The 25,794-nt window shown below is 36.6% G+C and overlaps 1 pseudogene; it reads left to right on the top strand.

Moving 5' to 3' along the window:
• The first annotated feature begins 4,075 nt into the window (after positions 1–4,075).
• LOC111159770 lies at positions 4,076–25,794 on the top strand (annotated as a pseudogene).

The raw sequence follows: 25,794 nt of genomic DNA, 5'->3' as shown, positions 1-25,794 counted from the left end.
ATGGAAAAATGTCCCATGCTTATGGATTGGAAGAACAAATATTGTGAAAATGTCTATGCTACCTAGAGAAATCTACACATTTAATGCAATCCCTATCAAAATACCATCAACTTTTTTCAAAAAAAAAATGAAACAAATAATCCTAAAATGTGTATGGACCCAGAAAAGACCCCAAATAGGCAGAGAAATGTTGAAAAAGAAAACCAAAGCTGGTGGCATCACAATTTCAGACTCTAAGCTCTATTACAGAGCTATAATCATCAAGACATTATGGAAAAATGTCCCATGCTTATGGATTGGAAGAACAAATATTGTGAAAATGTCTATGCTACCTAGAGAAATCTACACATTTAATGCAATCCCTATCAAAATACCATCAACTTTTTTCAAAAAAAAAATGAAACAAATAATCCTAAAATGTGTATGGACCCAGAAAAGACCCCAAATAGGCAGAGAAATGTTGAAAAAGAAAACCAAAGCTGGTGGCATCACAATTTCAGACTCTAAGCTCTATTACAGAGCTATAATCATCAAGACATTATGGTACTGGCACAAAAATACCAATAATACATTATATGTTAATTTTAAAAAATAACTTAAAAAGAAGGGAAAAAAATAAAAAAAAGAAATCTACACTTTATACGTATGTAGTAAAATTTCTGCGAGGTCTTATAGTAGGGAATCCTGTTTAACTTTGTTAAAACCTTTCAACAGGTTCATGAAGAAATGTTCAACATCATTAATCATCAAAATAAAATAAAAAGCACATTGAGATAACATCTCACACCTGTTGGAATGGCTATTATCAAGAAGACAAGAGAGATATATGTTGGCAAGGTGGTGGAGAAAAGGAAACCCTTGTACACACTGGTAGGAATGTCAATTGGTATAGCCATTGTAGAAAACATTATGTACTTTCCTCAGAATATTAAAAAACAAAACTACCATTGGCTCCAGCAACCCTAGTTCTGGGTATGTAGCCAAAAGTAATGAAATCATTATCTCAAAGAGATTTGCACAGCCCCCATGTTCATCGGAGCATTATTCACAATAGCCAAGACATGGAAACAACCTAAGTATCCATTGACAAGTGAGTGAATAAAAATGTTTAATAATGGAATATTGTTCAGTCATAAAGAAAGAGATCTTGCCCTTTGTGACAACATGGGTGGACCTTGAGTGCTAAGTGAAATAAATCAAAGAAAGAGAAATATTGGACAATCTCACTTAAAGTTGAAATCTAAACAAGGTCAACTCATAGAAACAGTATATTGGTGGTTGCCAGGAGCTGAGGAGTGGGAGAAATGGGAAGGTGTTGGTCAAAGGGTACAAAATTCCAGTTATAAGATGAATAGGTTCTGGGGATTTAGTTTATAGCATGATAACTAGAGGTCACAGTACTGTATTGTATATTTGAAAATTGCAAAGAGAGTAGATTCTAAATGCTCTCAACACACACACACACACACACACAGGTAATGATGTGAGGTGCTGGGTGTGTTAACTAACCTTAATGTGGTAATCATTTCACAATATAAACATGTATCAAATTATCATATTATACACCTAAAGTTTACACAGTATTATATGTCAATTATATCTCAACAAAGCAGAATAAAACCATATATTTCTTGAACCTCTTTGACTATGGAGCCCGTTTTCACATAAGAACTGTTTATGAGTTCCAACAGCTAGTAGTTTTCAAAGCCCACTTTGGAAAATGTAGCATGAGGTACAAGGTGTGAGAAACTGATCCTTTTTCTTTTTTTAATGTAGAGTATTGTGACTGATTCTTAGTAAGAAATATAAAGTATAGATTAAATAGGACAAATGTCTGTTTCATCCAGCTATCACAAATATCCCTGGCATCCCTGACATTAATATAAATTAATAACTTGCGTTTCCAGTGATTATTCTTGTCAATAAAGCTAAGCAGAATTCAAATTCTTTAATTTTCAAATGTTCTCTCTGCCATGAACATTAATCTTCATTTGGATTTGGCAATGTTAAATATATACATAAATGTAATGATTTGATAGCATCAGAGAATAGATTTCCTATTATCTCCATAATCATGAACAAGAACTTAAAACTTGGTCTGTAGCCCTCCTGAATCATGGAAAAGAAGTCAGAGTCAAGATCAGAGTACAGAGGACTACAGAGAGAACTAAAACAAGCCCACCAACCTATTATGCTTATCTAAAGTCTCTGATTTTGAGAGGGTATCATACAAATATTTCAAGCAATAATAATGAAAAATAGGTATCTTGGAGCATTTTTTCATAACCCTACACTTCACTGAGCACTGAATTCCTCTCACCTCACTTAATCCTCCTTGCAATAACTTCATTAGTTAGAAACGTCTTCTCTCCATTTTACGTGCAAGGAAATTGAAGTTTAGGAAGTTTAAGTAACTTGCTTGGGGTTTCATAGCCAATAATTTCTGGAGCTCTGAACCCAGTGCCTACATTATTAACCACTATGACATATGGTAAGGTGGTATGTGCATGGATAAACCTCCTCCCATGGCATAGCCCCAAGAACTGAAAGAGGACAAGAAGGAAAGAGTTCTTGTGATTTCTTTTTCTTCTTTGTGAAGTTTGTGCAATATTGCCACAAATCGGGACGCCTGGGTGGCTCAGTTGGTTAAGCAGCTGCCTTCGGCTCAGGTCATGATCCCAGTGTCCTGGGATCGAGTCCCACATCAGGCTCCTTGCTCAGCAGGGAGCCTGCTTCTCCCTCTGCCTCTGCCTGCCATTCTGTCTGCCTGTGCTTGCTCTCTCTCCCTCTCTCTCTCTCTGACAAATAAATAAATAAAAAATCTTTAAAAAAAAAAATATTGCCACAAATCTCTCTCCATGCAGTGAGTAGGAAAGAATAAAAATATTTATTTGTAACCCTTGCACATTTTTCTGGAGCTTCTCCTACTAATATTAAACAATAAATATCTTCACAGTTTGCCTTTTCCCCAGATAGACCAGAGTTCTTGAGAATTAGTTGAGATACAAGGCTGATTTCATAACTTGTAGTACTGTGAATATGCCTTGCACTCTCTCACCTTACTGCTTTGGTAAATGCTGATCCCTTGGCTGAGAATGCCACTGCAAGTTTTTTGTTTGTTTTTTGTTTTTGTGGTTTTTTGTTTATTTGTTTTGTTTTTGTCCCTTTATTCAGGCTCATTGCTCAAATCCCATCCCAGATGTCACTGTCTTCAGGGATCCTCACTTGAATCATCCCCCATCCCAGGCTGGCTTAAATGAGTCACCATCACCACCATGGGCATCCTTAACCCAATATATTTTGCTCTATTTCAAAGCCTATCATACTTTTTCTGAAATGTAATATTTAGGTCTCATGTGGTCACTTACCACTTGTATCTAAGCTCTTTTTCAATAGTTAGGAAGTTCTTCACTTTATAAGACTTGGTGGAAATTAGAGCTTGTTTCTATCATGTAATAGATCAGCTGTGCTCATAATGTCTTTGAAAGATTTGGGTATGCCTAGAGCAAATTTCCCTGAAAATAAAATTTCAGGAAAAGTCCTCGGGATTTGAGGATGAAGCCACACCTATTTGGGAAAGGTAGTAGACTCTTTTTTAGAGTTAGCTATTACTCTTATAACTACACACCTGATCGTGGATTAGTAAACTGGGATTTATAAAATACACTAGCCATAAAATCAGGCAGGCCTTTAATCACTTAGTCATTGGGTAGCAGTGGTACCTAGAAGTTCTGGCTTAAGAAAGTCCTGAAAACATGATTGTTTTACATGAGCATGAAGTTTTCATTTCAGTTTAGCTAATCTTGCCACATACTCAAACCTCCTTCAACCCCTACCTATGGATCAGTTCCTAGACTATTGACTGAGAAGGAAAACATTCCGTCCAGATTTGTACATGGTGTCACAGGTTAGGTTCTCCAGAAATAGATGGAGATGGAGTTTGAAATGGAGAACATTTATTTAGAATCAACACCTGAGAAAGGAATAGAAGAAAAGCAGCATTGATCAGAAGAAGGGGATGGCTGTTGTTGGTGGACAAATAAAACTTGGTCAACCCCATGGAGAACTCTAGAGCATGTTCATCAGCATTGTCCTGAAGGTCCCAAGTGGCCAGGCCCTTATACTTCCACCTAATCAGTCATTGGGTATGTGGTACCTTGGCAAAGTTATGCTCTTGGCAAGGTGGCTTTTGCAACTAAAGCAGACCCTATAGGAGCTGACATCTGGAGCCTGTCTGATGACAGGCTAATTCCTTCCTTAAAGCATAAAATAAATAAATAAATAAATAAAAATATCCTCCAGGTGTGGCAGAACTTTAAGTTGTATATCTGATTGTTTACTTTTCCTTGAAGGAAATACGATCTGAGTGAAGGCTGTTTATTCTGAGTTAACAAAATTGGAATATTGGTGTCAAGGAGGTTTGATGATGCATGGATCGGCCTCTTGGAATAGGCTTAAAACAGGACAACCTTGTTTTTAGGGTGAACATTTATCAAAATTACTCCTTATTAAGGAAGGTTTTCAGTAATGAAGTGGACAGGATGACTCTCTTTGTTAATAAATGTTGGGAGGCTTCTTTCCATAGTCACTCCAACCCCTGCTCAAAAACAAAGTAGCCTTGTTGTTAAGGATGAAATTTTGTAGGAACTCGACATTACGGACCACACCTCTCCAAGGCTGACCTATTTACATCCATTAATGAGTGATCAGTCAGTAAGCAGCAGGAACTGACACTGAATGACACGGCCTCCCAGTGTGGGGTAATATCTCAGGGGAACCAGCCATCCAGTTGAACTTCAATAACACTGGATCCTTACCATCAAGGAAGAAATGCCAATTGGATATTTTTATATATGGTGATGGTTTTGCATTTTTTGCTCACCATACTTATATCAGCATTACCATCTGAGGAATCACAGAATGCCTTATTAAACATTGCAGTGCACAACAAACATGTTTCTAACTAAAAAATATTCACTTTATAGGAAAACAGGTAAAGACAATGGACTTAGAACCACATTCTTTAAAAGCTTTGGACATGTAAAATGATGGGATGATGAGATGACCTGTTAAAGACTCAGGGTCTGCACCAGCAGCAAATTCTCTGAACTATTCCCCAAGATATAATGCTAATTTTCCCATCACCCAAACAAACATATGGGTCTTGGAAGCAGAGGTTGGAAGAGGGAGAGCATCTTGTTAGTATTAAACCTAGTGCTTATGATCCACTTGAAAATGTTTGCTTCTCTTGCCCTGTGACATTGGTTTAGAGTTCCCAATCTGTAATGAAGGGATGTTTCCATCAGCACATGGAGTGCTTATCTTGGTTTGCTGCTGTAAAAGGGGAAAGGAAGAAGAATGGATAGGACCTATAGAATGCCCCATAATTCTCTTCCTAGTGGTAAAATTTAATGGAAGATAATACCAGATCTTTACAGGAGTATCATAAAGCATCCAGATCCTTCAGTGATAACAGCTCGGTCAGAGAACCCTAATCAAGAGAGGTGGTGGCTAAAAGCAAAAGGCACATAGAATTGTTACTAAAAGAGGGAAATCATGACCAATTATTGCCTCTAAACCAGCTTCAGAGATAAAAACCATGGCTCTTATCCATACTCCTTTTTTGTTCTGTGGTTTATGCAATTATAAATTTTGATGTATTTATCCTTATTTTTATCTCCCTTTCCCCACTATCTTGTATAACTATGCTGGGTGGTGAGCCTTCCACTCTAGCCCATCTATTACAGCAGGTCTTATGACAGAACTAAAAGGATTTTTACCAGCACAAAAAATTGTGAGTTTAACTCCTCTTGGGAAGGAGGTGAGAGTGCTTGTGGTACTATAAGAGATTTTTGCATCATGTTAATGAAAGCACTTTTTCTTAAAGTTTAAGTGTTTCTACAATACTAGTCTAAATGTTCCTGGAAACCTCATGTCCTAGAAAATCATTTACAAATAATTACAGGGCTTATCAGAAAAAGTAGATTGGGACAAACACTCAAAATCCATGCAATTTTGTAACCAGAACAATAACAAGTACAATAACTGTTCTGGCCCAGTTTTTTTTTAAGATGTTAAAATTCCTAATATATACTACGGAGTATCTTGAGCTTTATTTTTTAAGTGGGTTGTATATTAAAAAAAGAGTTGAGGCTGCTAAGCTATAGAGATAGAGGCAAAATACGCAAAGATTGGGTAGAGTCATACAATGAGCACTTGTTGAGCAGAGCACGTGCCCAAAATAAAACAGGAAGGAGAGTGGGAGTGGGCACTGCATGCAGAACTGCATTCCTCCTCAGCTCACTGTGTTCAGCTGTGTAAGCGTTCACTAGTTGTTACTTGATGGCCCAAACGGACCAACACAACTTCTGTGTGATATTGACATCATTCCCTTGCCAGTAAATCATGTAAGCTCATTTCCTTATGCACACACACATTATCAGAATAGGCTGTGGAAGTAAGGAAAGAAGAGTACACATTAATTTGAGGTAACCAAAAGTAGGGACTCTAGAGAACATTGGTCACTGTGGTTGTCCTGTGTGCCCATACTATATTCTTTAATTTGGAGAATTTCACTACAGAAGCTGGAAATGTTAGAAATTCACTTTCCTGGCTTCTTTTTTAACCTAGGCTTGGGCACCTGACCTAGGCTCACCAGTTTACAGACCCACAGGAGCTTTTAAACCAAGACTACTAATGCAAAGAGGCAGAGGTTAAGAGGAAGTCTTCCGGGTGATGACAGCCACTGCAGGGAGATGGGGTTTCCTGGAGTAGGCGACAGGGCAGAGGTGAAAGTGGCAGCCTCTGGGGCCAGCTGCAGGGTCTAATGCTTGTGCCTACAACACAGATGACTTCACTGCTTCTACTGTGCTGTCATTTTGGATGTTGTTTCTGACTATGTAGACTCGAATCTGATTCTCTTACTTTCTGGATGACTTTTCTGAGCTACCTCATGTCCTCTCATGAAATTCTATTCTTGCTTAACTCAGGTAGCATAACTTCTGTAGCTTTTAACTAAGAGTCCTGACTGTCACAGTCAACTAGACTATGAACAAATTAAGAGAAAGGACTCTGCCTCTTATCACTGAGTCCAGAGTACATAACCTTGGACCTAGAAGGCAGGAGTGCTCAATAAATACTTGTTGTGTGAATAAATGGAGAGATGTGGTTGTGAGAAATGTATTTGCCCTAAAAGCAATGAGATCAAGTAGTTAAAAATAATAACAAATACATTAAAAATAGAATAGCATTAAGATACCAATATGATCTTAATAGCAAATATTATAATTACTAGAATATTATAAAATTATAAATGGAAGTAATAAATATTATAAATGGGAATACTGCTATTTTTTTAGATAATTGTTTCATGTTAGACTTCTGTTAAGAAAAGAAAACTTACCTATTCATAATGGTTCCCCCCCTATCTGGTCTTAAGATAGTTAGTTACCTTCGTTATACTTTCAGCTGCCTAAGTGTTTCCTCGTGTTTGCCAACACTGAGAATTCTTACTAATTATTCAGACTATAACCTCCATCAACTAAAGAATGGGGATTGACTCCAAACTGTGTAGCATTCAGAGCAAAACCCATTATATTTCAACCTTACTTCTGATATTTTCAGAGAAGTAAAATAACTTAAAAAATACAGGAATTCATGATAGTAACAGAATGAAAAGGAAGTTAAGAAATTATAGATTATTGTGAGTTGGATTATTGTGAGCTGATATTTACATTCAGGATTTCCTTGTCTTTTAAGTTTAATGATTAATAATTAAGCACATTTCATCCAAAATATCTAATGGCTGCAGGAGCCCTTCCTCAGTATTCCAATCAGAAAAACTTGGATATGCACTTAGAAGGCAGCCTTTCAGGTCTCTAGCTCAGAAGAGGTTAAGGTAAGAAGACAAGGTTAGAAGGGAATGTGAATGGCGTTGGGCTATGGCATGTAGGCTGACTTGCTCTTCTGCACTGCAGCGAACAACAAATGCCTAGGTGGCCATTGATCGGCTTTTTGTTTCACAAGAAGAAAGCTGTTAATTGTCACTGCTTTAATCTTGACAGCAGACAAAAGGGAAATTATATGTATTAGCAACCCACTTTTCTCTAAGCTTTTTTCTTTCCCCTCAAAAAAAAAAAATAGGTAAAAGTGATGTAAAGGAGGAAATACATGTATAAATACAATGTATTCATTTTGGATTTGGATTCAAAATTTGAACATCACTTTGTTCCTACTAGCCTAAGCTGAAAGGTGTTTTAGTTAAGCAATTTCCCAGGCCTCTTTCTACATGTAAATGTCTTAGATTGCTATCCATCTATGAAAAATAGAGAAACAAAAGCAGGGAAGTCCTACTGTCTCTTCAAATGGCTGACAATTTTCTACTATACTTTTCATTTTAAAATGTTCTTATAGAGCCAGTTTCCATGCATTAACCTGGGAGAGCTATCACATTTGAATGGGTTCCATGCTGGCAAACTGCATTTTGGAGTCACCAAGGGTCTCTTGATGCTTTGTCATCAGCTGACTAAATTAGTCTCTATGCCTCTGGTTTTACATTTGGATTGATGGATGCATTACCTCACACTCTTGAACTCTAGAGTGTTACAGACTAACGAATAGTGTAGGACTCATACTAAGAGTGAAATAGTCTTCCAGACCCACTTATGCAGATGCTCATACTGTGGGGATCTTCCTTGGTCTTTGGTTGGTTCTTCAGATATGAAGCAATCTCAAGGAGGTGAATTGGTTTGAAATTTTGCCTAGACATCCAAGATCCAGACTCCAGATTCTGTGTGTTGTACTTCTAATAGTTTCCACCTGCATCTGTCTTTGGAGGACCAGCCTTGGGCTACTGGGGCAGCTTGGGCTACTGGGGCAGCTTTGCCTGCAGAATTTTCCACTGGTTTTACACTGCCGACACCTTCTCTCTGGAAGAAGCCAAGAGCCAATGATTGACTGGTGTAAAAGTATGAAAGTCTAGCCTCCTGGAGACAGAACAAACTTACAAACTTGAGGTATAGTTTGTACTCCAGAATTCCCCAGAGAATCGAACTGAAGCTTGAACTCTTGTTTGGCTTCTTCCTTTTCTTTGTCCTGCTTCCCCTACTCTCCACATTCTTCCCTGGGAACACTTCTTTAATAAACCACTTGCTTGGGATCCTTGTCATGGGACTTGCTGCTGAAGAATCTGACCTAATACCCCTCATTGAGGAGTCAGGACTTGTTTGTGCTTGAAGGAGAGAGAGTATTGGGTTTGGAAGGGAAGAGGGAGAAGTTCTCTTCCGTAAGCAGTCAGAATGAACAACATGAGAAGAGGACCAGGCTGGAGGCAGGGACTGGCATGGTGTGTTGGAGTACAGTGAAGGAGAAGATTATGGCTGGATTAAAATACTGTACAAGGAAGAGGAGGAAGTGTCCCTTCTCTTCAATTCATCATTATGCTCCCTGTAAGAGTGGACTTTTTAAAAACAGAATTTCCCTACCCAAAAGTCAAAATTTAATTTAGTTTTTTCCTTCCAGAAAACCTGAGAGATAAAATCATAAGTACTCATCTCGAGTTTAAAGACATGCAAAATTAATCATCTTAGGAGACAGAGAGAAGAGAATTTCTTTTTGGCCCTGACTGCAATGTGGATTGCTCTATAGAGATGCACAGAGTGGACAGGTAAGAGGAGTTCTAGAGGATCAGGGTGGTGCAAAGACCACTTCTGGCAGAATAAAGCATTCCTTCCCTGCCACAGCCAGATCAGTTTGTTCTCTAAGATTCTTCAGGAGTTATTTTGTCTGCCACTCAGACAGTGAATCTGTGCTTCTTTTGGATGTCCCTTGGTGCTCAGCCTACCACTTTACACAAAACAAAACAAAACAAAACAAAACAAAAACCCACATTTTTTTTCCCAAGTGATCTTGGACTTAGACAAATTAAAACTCCTGATTTTTTGTCATGCACACACCTGAGAGTAAATGTTAAAAACAAAGTCAATTAAAAAACACCCAGAACCCACAATTATTGCTTAATCCTTAACATGGCATGCAAGAACCTTCAAACCTTCACTCTAATATGGCCCCATGCTGCACATTCTCCTCCACATACATAATGGATTAGTCCTTCACACGAGCTCCTTGCCATTATTAAGACACACTATACTACTTTATACTCTTATGCTTTGTTCTGCTGCTCCTTGAAATAGTCTTCTACTTTTTCTCTGTCCAGTAAACTTCTGCTCATATTTCAATACCTAGCTCAAATTTCACATTCTTTATAAACTCACCTTTTCAGGAAATTTATCATTTTTGTCTCTGTTTTGATCGTACTTGGAATATACCTTCAATATAGTGTTTAGACTATTACTTGTCAATGTAAACAAGTCCATGGGATGCTGGAGAAATGTGTTTATTTCATCTTTGTTTCTCCTCCCCGCTAAAGTGCCTGGCATACTTAGAGCTCTCCATAAATATCTGTGGATTTTGAAATGAATTGAATAAATTTGGATTAATAAGGAAAAATCAAATTACAAAAACTCTTGGATGATAAACTAACTTGAATTGTAGCTTAAATATAGGGTAGAACATTTGGAGTGATTTGAGTGAGAGAATGAAAAACTGTTAAATGTCTGGTGAGATAATAAAACCATCACTATTTGCTGCCGCCTCCAGCCTCTCTGAACACCCAGCCAGGCCATGCATTGTGTTTCCAGCAGCATGAGCCAAGTAAGAGAATGCCCAAACTGGCCAATATAATTGTGATTAGTTTAAACATTTCTTATTTCATATATTCACCAACATATTTGAGAAGAGATGGGGTTTCCTAAGAGCATAATGGTCAAGAACAAAGAGCTTAAAACTGAGAGGTTTGGATTAAAATACTACATTGCCAATTACAACTATGTGACTTTTGGCAAGTTATTTTTCATTACCGAAATAAGGATAAAGGCACTGTCCTCATACAGTTGTGGTCAAGAGTAGTGCTCTGCCTCAAAAATTAGGCATTATAAATAGTAATATTACTGAAGATTTCTCTGACAGTTATTCCCCTTTCATTAGGGAGCTTTTCCTCCAGGATGCCCCATTCAAAATATGTCAGCGTTAAGATATCCCATAGGTAGTTAAGAGGAGAAGGGAAATTCCAGATTGAGGGACCAGCCATGAAGAGGCGTAAGAGCACTCGACATGTTTAGGCAGTGAGCATGATGGCTGTTCACTAATCCCACCCTCCATCATCTTCTCACAGACGGAAGCCTGGCTAACCTAGGTTGGTATGCCTCAAACCTCAGTGTCTCTTTGAAATACTATGGGCTTTTCTGGGCCTGGCTTAGCTATCAGAAATGTCTCAAAACACTGATTGGTTTTCAGTTCTCTCTCTACTTTCTGCTGCATAGACCTGGCCGTAGCCCTCAGGTTCCCGTAGGCAGCAACTTCCCTGCTGGGTCCCTTTGCGACTTAGGTAACATCTAGGCATTTGTGACCACCATAGGAACATACGTATTTGTTTTCAAAAAGATTATACTCTCAGTGCAGAGTCTCACCTCTTCTATTTTGAATTTTGATTATCTACAGAGACCAATACTACAAAGCATAGCTAGGAATCTTAAAATATGTGGAAATATCTTGATTTGAACCACATTTTGTGAAAGTGTGAGTAACAGAGGTCCCAGGTTTGCCCTGGAGGTTTATCTATTTCTCAGACTCTTTCACATTAGGAAAGAAACTCTAGCAGAGCCTAAACTTTCAGGTTCTTCTCTCCTATTTTTAATATATTTTCCATTAACCTAAGGCTAAAGTTCTTGGCTGATGAGAAAATAGTCTTTTTCTGGTTCTTAAGGCTCTCCTTTACTTCATGCAAAATTTGTTTTCTATAAAAGCCCAGTAACGTGGTAGGGTGGTTTCATAGAATTCTCTTGGGTTCATGGAAGTCTACGTCAATTACTTCACCTGTTCTTCAGCATGTTCATTCTATACCACTGGGTTTGCACTTACCATTGCTAAAGAGGCGAACTTTACCTCCTAGACTCCCCATCTAGGATCTCCAACTTCTCCTGAACAACATTGACAGCAACCCACCCTCCTTAATAAATGGCTCCTCTGGACACTCATTTCCCAATTCATTCTTTCTCTCCCTCTCCCTCTCTTTCTCTAACACACACAAACACAAACATACACACACACACACACCTCTACACCTTCATACAAACACAAATATCAACCACATGGATTGACCCCCTGTATAGCATGTTTCCCATTCTATCATAATCATAGAGCAGGAATCTTAATACCTTTTTACTCATACAAAAAAAATTCTACATCACATGGGGGTAAATATATATTCAAGATCCATAGGTGTTCTGGGGGTACATATGAAATAGTTGTATCATAACACATATGCAGCACTTCACCAAAAATTTAATCATTAGATATTTCTTTTTCTAGCCCCAAGGTCCCCTACTTGCCATACTGTGATTACTGCTCTGTCACACAATAGATTCCATAGCTTCATAGCTCCCCAGGCCACAGTCCTATGCACTTTCCTTCCCTCCTGGCCACTCTATAGCACATACTGTCTCTTATTCCTATGTTTTCTTCCTCCAAACACACATCCTCAAACCCTCTTTTAATAAAACCTATAAGTTTGCAAAAAAAATCTCTGGTTACTAGGATTGACTTGCCTTAGGAAACACGTAAGGAATTATAAGTAGCATATTTCTGTGTTAAAATTATTCTTTTCCAATAACACAAAGGCAAATGAATAAGGTTTTAGTATACATGCAGATAAACTAATGGGTAAGGTAACAAGAGGTTCAGGGAATTTATATCAGCAAGTCCTTGAAGTGTTGTTTCTTTCTCTCTCTCTCTCTCAATTTTTATACTTTCTCCAAATTTCCCCAATCGATTTGGTCATTTCCACCTAGCAGTAGCTTCATAACATTCAATGGCAACATGCCTAAAACTGAATTTACCTTCTTCGCCCAGTCAGCTCTTATGATCAGCTCCCATTTATAAACCTTCCATTTTCCTTATTCAGGCTTGAAAGCTGACAATCTTTGGCTCACCTCTATTCTTTATTTTCTATATCTAACTTATCACTGGTTAATTATTCTTCCTAAATGTCTTTCAGTATGAAGTCGTTTCCATTTTCACAGTTTTGGGGTATTCAAAATCCTCGACACTTTCTGCCTATGAATGAGTGTACCACTCCTTAATGCTAATTCTTCCTGTCCATCATTGATAGATAATTCTTCCTAAAATATCACTTTCCTGGATCCCATTTCTCTGTTTAAAAATCTCCAGTGATTCCCCAATGCCTGTCTTTCAAACAAGTAAGAGCAATTAGTATCATTAATTACTTTCCTATGACTCTGATTCAAACAAGCAAGGAATGGGAGTGGAAGTAGGTTTGGTTTATCACAGGCTCCTTAAGGTATCAATATGTTGTTAACATAATTAAGTGTCTTCTAGAAGTACTTAGCCAAACAAGAAGAAAAGGGGAAAAAAAGGAGTAAGGGAAGGAGAAGGGAGAAGAGAAGAGAAGAAAAGGAAGACAGGGAGGAAAGATGGAAGACGGGAGGGATAGAGAGGAAATGGATGAGAGGAAGAAACTCAAGTAAAGATAATGCATAATTGCTTTCCAGATTGCTTCCTTGCTTTTAACATCTGGATTTCTCCTTTCATGTAAGGCCAATTTTTAATACAAAACAAGTTTGTACTAAGTCAAGGGAAAAAAAGTAAAATTCATAAAACTAAAGAAAAAAACCATGATTTGCCTTGATTTTTATGCTTTCCTAGAAGATACTAAACCAAGATAGCTCTCTATTCCAATTTTCCAATTTAGAAAAGGGAAATAGAAAAATATATTTGTGGCTTTCTCTCATAAAAGTCAGAAAATCCTGTATATTTGAACTTTGCTTGGCTCAGATCTGGTGCTTAACATTTTTCTTCTTTTAAGATTTTTTATTTCTGCCACCTTTGCTTATGTGTTGATTAGTATGCCAAAGAGAATTTTGAGGCTGAGAACAGTAGTCTGTGTTTAAGGTGCTTTACTGGCACAAGATATAGAAAATAAACAACCTGAAAACTGTCAAGCAAGTTTCTCAATCTATGCTTTTATGAGTGAATACAGAGGCAAAACTGAGAGAATGAAATTAATGATCAAAGTATCTTTCAACCAAAAATAATTTTGTTTCAAAGAAGAAATAATAAGTAATAGCTGCTTCTAATTTTAATACTGAGCTTGATTCTTTAAGTCACCCTGTAGAAAATCCATTGGGAAGTAGACCGTAATGTGAAGGAGTTGAGTTAAGGTCTTTTAATTAAATTTAAAGATTTTTCCACCCATGGGAAAGGGCATAATTAGCTGTTTTCTAAATGCATTTGACCTGAAGATGCTTGAATCAGCAGATAATTGAATGTATTAAAAGAAGTTGAAAATTCTAATTATGAGACTTAGTTGTTGGAGGAGGAGAAAAAAAAAGAAATGACTCATTTTTTATTCAACAGAGTTTATACAAATGTAGAAGGGGTAGAGAAACAGACAATTACCAAATATCTCAGGCCCAAGGCTGCATCTTCACATGGTGACTCTTAGAAGGAGAATTGGGCAGCGCAGGACTTGAGTCTATTTTGTTATTTCCACACAAGATCTTAATCTGAATGCCAAATAAATCACCACTTACAGAGTGAAGTGCTCACAGCAATAGAATGTACCAGCTGGACTGATGCCTGCATCACAGATTAACTCTGATATATTGGGCTTTGCTATGTTGCTGTGATGCTTCCGAGGGCATGTACATCCAAGTCTATAGGCTAACAAGCTGTGCTCAGATGGAGTCCTATTGAATAAGTACTTGGGTCATATGGTGCTTACAAAATTTGAGTAAGGCATGGTCTCCATTTAAAGGAAAACAAGTGTTATAAACTCCAAATGGGAAATCATTTTATTGTTATGTTACTTAAATATTGATATATGTTAAAGCTATGAACTTAAATATATATTCTTGCACTTACTAATTTGGGTACAACTTAAAAAACAAAACAGTCTATAAAATAAATACAAACAATGAACCAATAACAGTTAAATTAACAGAATTTAATGTGATGGGTAATACAGTTTTGCTAAAAATGCATCTCCATTCAAAACCCAGATATAGTCACAGACCTGTACCCCTGGAGCTAATAATACATTATATGTTTATAAAAAATTTTTTAAAAACCCAGATATAGTATTGACTACCATGACACAGATTCTGTTGAGTTTGTTATGCCAAAATTGCTGTGTTTCTGGTGGTAATTTAATTCTCCATCACTCTTCTTTATTTGAACTAACAAAAAACTGATCCTCATATTATATTACATGTGGGTATTTGGCTTTCATAGGCATTAATAAATCATTTAAGTAATAAGTCAACCTTTTATCTCTGTTATTGGTCCTGTATAATTACCAAAGTAATATCACTCTGAATAAAATTAAAACAGACATCAATTCAGATGCTAAATACAGTATATATAGAAGGTGTGATTTCATTTCTATACACCCATTTATTCAACAATTGGTGCTTGCTATGTATTAGCTACTACAAATGATGACGATGATGATGATGATTAGTATTGCGCAATCCCTGGTCAAGAAAACAAAAAATCTTAAAATTAGATATTCAGTGATAAATCATATATCCAAAGAGCTATAATTTCAGGCTAAGTTAAAGCCAGCAGAGAAGTGCATGAATATGGTTAAGAAATTTAAAAGTAGCAAAGCACATCTCATTGGAATGAGAAATATGGCTCAAAATTAGAAATGGCTACAACAACAATAACAATGATGATGATGATACTTTATACATATGACTGAGTATCTGTCAGCCACTGGTTAGTCATTATCTTATTTAGTCTTCACAGCAACCTAATGAGATAGTTATTATTTTCATCATTTTATAGATAAGGTAATTGATACCCGAAAACACACAGCTAATTGTGACAGAAGTAGGATTTTAACACAGGCAGAATAATTCTAAAATGTGTTCCTATTTCTACATAAAACAGTTGGTATTTGAAGTGGACATTTTTCGTTATTAACAAATACGAATTGAGCACATACAACATATTGGATGGACTGGGATGCCAAGTGAAGTAGTTCACATAAAATGATGTTTAATAAATTACATGTCACATATGTATATAATATAAAAATCATTAGTAGTAAAATATAGTGTCATAAATTTATTAACAGTATGATGGTTAATTATATGTGTCAACTTGACTAGCTTACAGGTACCTAGATATTTGGTGAAATGATATTCTGAATGTTTCTGTGAGTTGAAGAACATACTAAAAATTTGAAAATCATCCAGTTTACCCATAAAAATATTTGCTAAGTCCCATTGCTGAATTCCACTGCGGGAGTCTGGTTAGCTGGGCCATATTTTCTAGAAGAGAGACTGAAATCTGCTGCCACTACCTGGTGCTTAGCTTTCTTGCAAAATCCCACTGGTATGTCCCTAAAGACATTTACCATATTTGAAGTCTCATTGTGCAGAAACCTAAAAAACTTGGTTGAGAATCTCTGAAAGGCAAATCTACATTCCTGAAGGTCTCCAGGACTGAGAAGACCTACAGGAAAGATACTTAATACATATCCCATGAGGGACATGCCTAGAGAAGAGGATGAACAAGAAGCAGTCTGAGTCTTTCTAATCCTACAACCAAGTTTTGACCCAACTCAGTTTCTTGTTGAATTGACATGATCTGCTGTTCATCCTGTCTGGAATACAGGAAGGGGAAAAACCATCACTGGTGCAATATAACGTCCCCAGATTTTCTAAGGCCCTTTAGTACACAATGTCCAGCACACAATTTTTAAAAATTGGAAAAACATAGGAAATACAGAAAAAACAGACAAATAACATCAAAATCATAAACAGATCCACATATACTCTAGCTTTGGAGTTAACACACAAAGACATAAAAATAACTCTGACTCATATGTTCAAAAAAAAAAGGACAAGGTACACATAATAAATGAAAAGATCAACGGGTTAAGCATAAAACTGTCATCTATAGAAATAATTGAATGGATATTATGGAACTTAAAAAATTTAAATATATGTATCTGAAAGTAATAACTATATTAGATGGATATACATCTATGTTAAATAGAGCAGATTGGAGACAGCAGGATTAGTAAGATGAAATACATTGGATAAGTAAAATAGACACATGGGAACATGCCAGACACACTTATAGTTGGAGTCCCAGAAGGAAAAAAGTGAAAGAATAAGGCAGAAACAATATTTGAAGAGACAATGGCTGAATATTTTCTAAACCTGATAAAAGACATCGACCCAAAGAATTCCAATGAGGAAAAACTCAATTCAAAGGAGGGAAAACACAAAGGAAACCACATCTAGGCACATCATAGTAACAATGCAAAATATCAAGGACAAAAAGGAAGTCTGAAGAAGTGACAGGGATTTTTTAAAAACATTACTTTTGAAGTAGTAACTGTAAGAACGGTGACTAAGTTCTCGACCGAACTGGTGCACACCAGGAACAATAGAATAAACACTTCCGAGTGCTGAAAGAAAATAACTGCCAACTTAAAATTCTATATCCAATGAAAAGTCTCTTTAAAAAATGAAGGTAAAATAAAGTCATTTTTAGATGAAAATCCAAGGGATTCGATTCTTTTCTTTTCTTTTTTCTTTTCTTTTTTCTTTTCTTTTCTTTCTTTCTCTCTCTCTCTCTCTCTCTCTGCTAGAAGACCCACACTAAAAGAAAATCTAAAAGGAATTCTTTAGGCAAATAAAAATTCATCCCAGTTGAAAACTTGACAAAGCAGAAGAGAAAGAAAAATATTATTGGGCCATTTTGAAGGAATAGCAATTATACAAAATTATAATGTCTTTATCGGTTGAAACACATGTAGAACTAAAATCCTAAACAAAAATTACTTAAGAGAATAAATAGAACTCAAAGGTCCTGAGGTTCAAACATTATCAGATTTGGGATAAAAGTAATAATTTGTATTAGACTTTAATAAGTCAAGAATGAATTATTATATCTTGGGTATCTACCAATATGATGTAAAACTAGTTTGTCAATAGAAGTGAAAATGCTGTTACCAGTCATTCCATAATTTTAATACAATTTTAATACAATTGAGAAAATATGAATGTTAACTGGGCCTTACCTTATCAATTACATATTCAATTGTACCTAAAAAGAGTAAAATTAAAGAAGTCAAGGAAGTCTCAGTATATATCATTGGAAATTGTCTCTAAAACTTAAGTTGTAATGAGATTTTATGATGTATTTAGGAATCTGAAAACAAAAGCACATCTCATCCTTTCAACATAAAGTCACCTTTCAATACTCAACTTCCATACGCATATTCAAGGATTCGTAAAAAAGCAAAGTACTTCTAGCAGTCAGGATCCTAAATGCACAATGAAAATAATAAACATAAAATTTCATAAAAGGGAGTATGCCATGCTAGAATTATCAGGGAAATCTTCAAGACACAGGTGGAATCTAAAGTAGGTCCTGAAATATGAAAAACACATTTCATTTCTTGATAAAAATGTACTATGAAGAAGAGAATAGAATGCATCTCCTATAACGGCTAAAAAAGGAAAATGAAATCTAATACTACTAATAAAGATCTAAAAAAATAATAATAAAGATCTAAATTTGGATATTTACTTCACAGCAATATTAGTTCTTAAGAATGTGGAACTGGACGGGATGAAAGACATGGGACTGAAGGTAACCTTGTTTGGAAAAGAGACCTTCTTAAAGTTTCCTCTCACTTTATACTTTGCCACAAGTAGAGGATCCAAGTTGGGAAATCTACATGGATCCTTTCTCCTGAGAAGCAAGAACATAAGGGAACTTTATGTTCCCTTTAATACCAGTTTGTACAGTGATATGATTAAAAGAGTGAAAAAGAAACCGTGCAGAAGCCACCAAGTATCAGATCTATGTCTTCACAAAGTGGCTTTTTATTCTTATAAAATTTTGAGAGTTAATAATCTTACTCAATTTCAGAGGTTAAACTAGAATTATTTTAAGCAACGATTATTAATGTTGATGATTAATAAGAAAGTATGCAATTGCACTTAGGGGTCTTTATTTTTTTCTAGTCTTGTCCTTAAAACACTATCACTATTCATTGTAGATTGGCTCATGGTTCTAATATGTTGTTTTAATGTGCAGTTTTTTGATGTATTTATAAAAATTGTGAGAGGAAGCATGAGTTCTGACACCAGTCTCAGTTAACCATGGCTATAACCATATTCACTCATTTGAACCATGAATTTATTATACAGTTATCACTATGCAACTGCTGATAATTTATCTAGATTGCAGACATAGTTTTTGGAGAGAAAAAAATGATTATATTTGTTAGCTTGGAAAACCCCAAACTATGAGGAAATATCCACTCTCCTTAACAATACAATGCAAATGCTATGGCTAAATGTGCAGCATGATAATATGAGTAAATTGGTGACTACCCACAGCCCCCATGGCTTATAGGACTGGGGAAACAAATCTAGAGGTAGGATGTACATTGCTGAACTGGATCCTCTAGGGAGCATGTAACAACTCTAACGTTTAATTATGCAGTGAGACTTGGAGTGACAGAGATGGAATAACTAGCGCTTCCATTTTCAACGTTTGGCTATCTTTAAACCTAACTGTCTCTTCTACCAAATGTCTGAGAGTCTCTACAAAAATGTTTAGCATATTTTAAATCCAGCAACTTTACAAATACTTGATAATTTTAACTCAATTATAAACTTCAGATACACTTTATAACTCCATGAATACAGTTTTGCTCCTCAAACAAATCCTCTGTGGCTCCCTAATTATATCTGGTTTTGTTTTAGATCTCAACTAAATTTTTAAAAAACACTTTCATCATGTTTGAAGTAAAATAATTAATGAAATTTACACAAGCAGTAATCTCTAAGGCATTGCTAACCAATCACCAAGGACGGCACACAAAATGTTTCTTAGAAGTTGCATGACAGCACATCATTCTAAATTTGATTACTCCCAGAGAGTCTAAGGGAACATTATCAAAAGATATGGCTCAATGATTATGTAGCCTCAAGTAACTGAATAATTAAGTTGTGATTTAACCCAATAATATCATTGTCCTGATTTACTATATATTGTGCAGCTTCCCTTTCAACGTGGAAGATTCAAAGTACATGAAACAAATCTGAAGCAGTATTCTCTAAAGCCTACTGTCCCAGACCTAAAACCCCAATTCCTCCAAAACTCAGTACTTACTCTAATAAGGTAAATCCAATATGCTGGCATTCCCCACTTAAAAAAAAAATCCTATAACTAAAAATCAATATAGGGACGCCTGGGTGGCTCAGTTGGTTGGGCAGCTGCCTTCGGCTCAGGTCATGATCCCAGCGTCCTGGGATCGAGTCCCACATCGGGCTCCTTGCTCATCAGGGAGCCTGCTTCTCCCTCTGCCTCTGCCTGCCATTCTATCTGCCTGTGCTTGCTCTCTCTCCCTGTCTCTCTCTGACAAATAAATAAATAAAATCTTAAAAAAAAAATAAAGATCAATATAAATTACAAGATAGCAAAATAGTAATGCCAAGGTCAAATTATGATAGTAAGTTATGGATATTTTTTTTTAATTTTTATTTATTCATTTGACAGACAGAGATCACAAGTAGGCAGAGAGGCAGGCAGAGAGAGAGAGGAGGAAGCAGGCTCCCTGCCGAGCAGAGAGCCCGATGTGGGGCTCGATGTGGGGCTCGATCCCAGGACCCTGAGATCATGACCTGAGCCGAAGGCAGAGGCTTAACCCACTGGGCCACCCAGGTGCCCCAGTTATGGATATTTTTTTAATATCAATACTCTTGGGTTTTTGCTAGCCTTGCATGTTATTGAATGATTGTTTTATGGCTACTGTGTTAACCCTAAATGTCCTGAAAAATCTTTAAGAATTGGCACTTAGACCTTAATCAGTGGTACCTGGAATATCAGACAGTGTTACCAGAGAAAGAGGGCTCAAGTATCAGAGGAACCAATGGTGAAACTAAGTTCGTATTCAACCAAAGAGCAACTTCTATAGGGTTTATATGTTGTTCCTATGCAAGCCCAGGATTGTCCCTAAGGTCTACATAGGAAAGAGTAAAGGACACCCAATTGCCAAGGTTACAGAAACATGCCCAAGAGGATTTAGGCATTTGCAGGAACCAAATCTGTCAGTTCCCCACACTTTCAGCTGATCCCATCTTCACCCCTTAGCCCAATAGGCTTCATTGTGCTCAATCCTTAGGTGAGAGTAGCAAGAAATTGTAACTGCATAACAGAAATAAAAGTATTAACTATGAATAAAAATTCATAGCTTCACCTTCCTCTTGCCTGCAATTAGGAAAAATCCTGGCATTGCCTACTTGGCATTTCCTTCCTCTCTGATTTTAATCACAGAGGTGAAAGAATATTATGCTAAGGAGAATGCTAAGAATGCGAGTGATAGAAAAAAAGGTTTTGGAGAGGTTGAACAGTTTGAAAGACATAGAAGAAGGAATGGGGTGTGGAGATATGGAGCCCTGGGGATGAAGAATTGGATATTCTTTCAAGTTCTGCAAGAGAGGAAGCAAGAAATGATACTGGAACTGTATGAAATTACTTTTCACTGTGTTTCCTTAAATGTGGAACCTCACCAGGACTGGAATTTTCAGGCATATCCCACACCATTAACAAAACAATGGGCCACAAAGGCTCAGAGCCTGAATGTACCCCTGACCAACAGCCACAGGATTGGGTAGAGCCTATGAGAACAACAGAAAAGAAATAGGTTGGCTGGATAATAGAACAAATATAACCAAAGAAAAATTCAAGATGATGACCAGTATTCAGAAATTGTTCAGGTTTTTATCTGGAGTGAGACAATAATTATGCAAAATTTTTATACATTTTTCCCTTTTATATATCACTGAAATATGATAAGGTACACATGGTGTACCTTAAAATTAATACATAGTTTAATGTAGTTTTTTTGTTGCAAAGCTCTTATTAAATCAATGGTGAATCATAATCTACTGTAAACTCCATGAATATAAGAGAACTATTTTGTATCATTATCATTATTATTAACTCTTTATCCAGCACAAACTACTGTGCACTACTGTGCACAAAGCTGTAATGTAATAAATGCTCAATAAATGTTTATTGAATGATCACAAGTGTTTAAAAGTTGAAGAAAGTGATCAAATAGAAAATAACAGCTGTGGAAATTTTTCATTTTAATGTGTGCCACATGGGGTAAACCTGTTATAAATGTTACTGCATTTAATCCTCTAAGTACCTCAGCATTATAGATATTTTTATGTTTATTTCACAGGTGAGGGAACTGCATCTCAGAGAGGTTAAGAAACTTGGCTAAAATTCCAAATTCAGAAAGAGATGGAACTGCTTTCAAACCCATGTCTAGGGACTCAAAATACAAAGTCTTAACATTTTACTATTTTGATTCAAGAGAAGAATTTGGTAGACATGTTGAATGAAAATTTGAAGGAGGAAAGAAACAGTATCTGAGTGGAAGGATTATAGTTGTAGTCAGAAAGCAATAAGGAAAGATAAGGGATCACATGAGGGGCTGTCCCAGCCCTGAGCTAAATAACCAGAAAAAATAGGGCCCTGACTACTAAGAAAATCAGCACTGTAAACACCATTCTTCAACCATACAATACTCCATTCTAGATTCCTCATGAGGAAAGCGGAATACTGCTATCCCAAATTTCAAATCTGTGTAATCCACCTACTTGAATTTATTATATAATTTAAGGTACTAATTTTCCAAAGAGTGATTTTGATCTAATGATCAAAGTAAGTTTCCAAAAGTGCTTAACATATTCCAAAGGAATAATTTGTTATATTGAAGGAAAGCAGACCTTCCTTCTAAATCAGTGTGACTTACAGACGTATGTATATACTTTGCATTTATATTACATGAGCTAAAAGTGTCATGTTGCAGTTTACAGGTGTTATTTGCATAAAGGGAATTGATGCCAACCAAATCCTGTTAATGTATAATAAGCACAGAATAACAAAGAGGACAATGGGCCATAATCAACAGCCCCCTGACCAATTGCAAATAATCACCAACTAAAATGGTAAGAAATCAATTCCTGTCTGCACACTGTTCTGTTCTGCAATTTCATCCATTCCACGGGACCTCTCCTTAAAAACTATGAGCCTTCTTTCTCCTGGCTACAATGGATCCTAGGGTTGATAACAAATTGTAGCTGTCCACTAGCTTATTACATCTTCTCAATGACCAAAAGCAAACCCATATTTGTGTAAATGTGCCTTTTCCTTGATAGAAGTTGAAATTGATTACACATAGTTAATCATACCATAGTGTCACCTCTACAGTCAGAAACTGTCATTAAGCCTCTCCTTAACCCACTCCAAACTCAATAATCCCAGTGGGTTCAGTGTTTTCCAATCAACCCTCTAATCATTTTCGCTTTTATTCTCATTTCCTCTGGACCCTATCCAAATTCTCTATATCCCAGATCAATAACAGGATTGAAATTAATCTCACCACAATAGTAGTTAAGACTAAAACCACATGACCTATATTGGGAGAATCACTTCATATTTCCAATGCTTGCCTTTTAGAGCTTGATGTGAAACGTGTTATTAACTTTGTTACTTCATAATCTAGGCCTTATTCAGCTATGTTTATAGACTCTAACTGAACCACACCAACTCATATTCAAGTTCTGCTTTCCACCCCCTGACAGTGTTCTGGATATTTTTTCCTGAGTGAATGATACTGAAAATGGCAATTAAAATACTAAGCTTAATTATTTATCCAAAATTTAATAATGCTTTAATTTTTAATTAATTTCTATAGGATCCACATTAAAGTTTGTTTATATATACCTCATATATACAAATGTAAAATATTACAATCCTCTAACAAAGAATTTCTAAGAGTGGCCAATCATAGAATCATATAATCTTAGAGGCAGAAGAACATTACAACAAATTCTATTCCTTCAGAGACACCAGACTACTTACCTTGATTTTCAGAAAATTCTGTGGTCTTGTAGTATACATGCCATCCCACCTTCAAGAATGAATTCTAATGAGCTTGACAAGATACTAGAATAAGGAAATAATAAAAAATGCAGTCAAAGATTATTCAAAGATGCGTCAAAGACATTCATCATGGAATTGATGACAAAAGAAATAATTATGAATTATACATTACAATTATATAATTACAAATTCCCTAAATAAAATTGCCAACACTAAGAATATGATTAAATGTTTTTAATAGAATCAGCCATTTCTAACTTAATTAACAGAGGGAAATAAATCCTCCATATATAATTTTAGTGTAGCTTTTTTTGCAATGAGTTTATTGCCAGAACGCATGTATCATGAAAATTACTGCTAAATCTAAACCAAAATAGGGAAAGAAAAGACTCATTAACATCAACATCATTAGACATGTAGATCCAGGCAAGTCCACCACTGTGGCCATCTGATTTACAAATGTGGGGACACTGACAAAAAGAGCCATTGAAAAATTTGAGAAGAAGGCTTCTGACATGGGATAGGCCTCCTTCAACTATCCCTGGGTCTCAGATAAACTGAAAGCTGAATGTGAGCCTGGGATCACCACTAATAACTCCATGTGGAAATTTGAGACCAGTATTATGTTTCTCTCATTGATGCTCCAGGATACAGATACTTCATCAAAAACACAATTTTAGGCACATCTCAGGCTGTGCCTAAAATTTTCTGTCCTGATTGTTGTTGCTGGTGTTGGTGAATTTGAAGTAGGTATATCCAAAAACAAACCTGTAAGCATCCCCTTCTGGCTTACACACTAGCTGTGAAAGAACTAATTGTTGTCGTTAACAAACTGGATTCCACGGAGCCACACTTCAGCCAGAGATAACGAAGAAATCATGAAGGAAGTCAGCACCCACATTAAGAAAACTGGCTGCAACCCAGACACAGTAGCATTTGTGCCAGTTTCTGGTTGGTATGGTGACATCATGCTGGAGCCAAGTATAAACATGCTTTGGTTCAGGGGATGGAAAGTCACCAGTAAAGATGGCAATGCCAGTGGGACAATACTGATCAAAACTCTGGATTGCATTCTGCCACCAGTTCATCGAACTGACGAGCCTTGGGTTTGAGGATGTCTACAAAATTGGTGGTGTTGGTACCGTCTCTGTGAGACTGTGTTCTCAAACATGGCATTGTGGTCATTTTTGTTACTATCAGTGTTACAACTGAGGAAAAGTCTGTTGAAATGCACGATGAACTTTGATTGAAGCTCTTCCTCAGGACAGTGTGGTCTTCAGTGTCAAGAATGTGTTTGTTAAAAATACTCATCATTGCCGTTGGATGGTGATAACAAAAATAACCCACCAATGGAACCAGCTGGCTTCATTGCTCAGGTGTTTACCCTGAACCACCCACACCCAATCAGTACTGGCTATGAACCTGTGCTGGATTGTCACAGCTCACACTGCTTGCGAGTTTGTGGAGCTGAAGGAGAAGATGGATCCCCGTGCAGTAAGAAGCTGAAAGACAGCCTCATATTTTTGAAATCTGGTGACGCTGTCGTGATTGGTATGCTTCTTGGGAAGCTTATGTGTTGAAAGCTTCTCTGACTTTCCTCCTCTGGCTCATTTGGCCGTCTGTTATTTCAAATGGACCGTTGCTGTGGGTGTCATCAAATCAGTGGACAGGGAGGTTGCTGGAGCTGGTAAGGTCGTCAAGTCTTCCCATAAAACTCAGTAG

The sequence above is a fragment of the Enhydra lutris genome, unplaced genomic scaffold, assembly GCF_002288905.1.
Source record: "Enhydra lutris kenyoni isolate GAN:26980312 unplaced genomic scaffold, ASM228890v2 scaffoldscaffold4, whole genome shotgun sequence".
NCBI classification, from domain to species: domain Eukaryota; kingdom Metazoa; phylum Chordata; class Mammalia; order Carnivora; family Mustelidae; genus Enhydra; species Enhydra lutris.
This window is presented reverse-complemented; position numbering and strand designations above follow the sequence as displayed.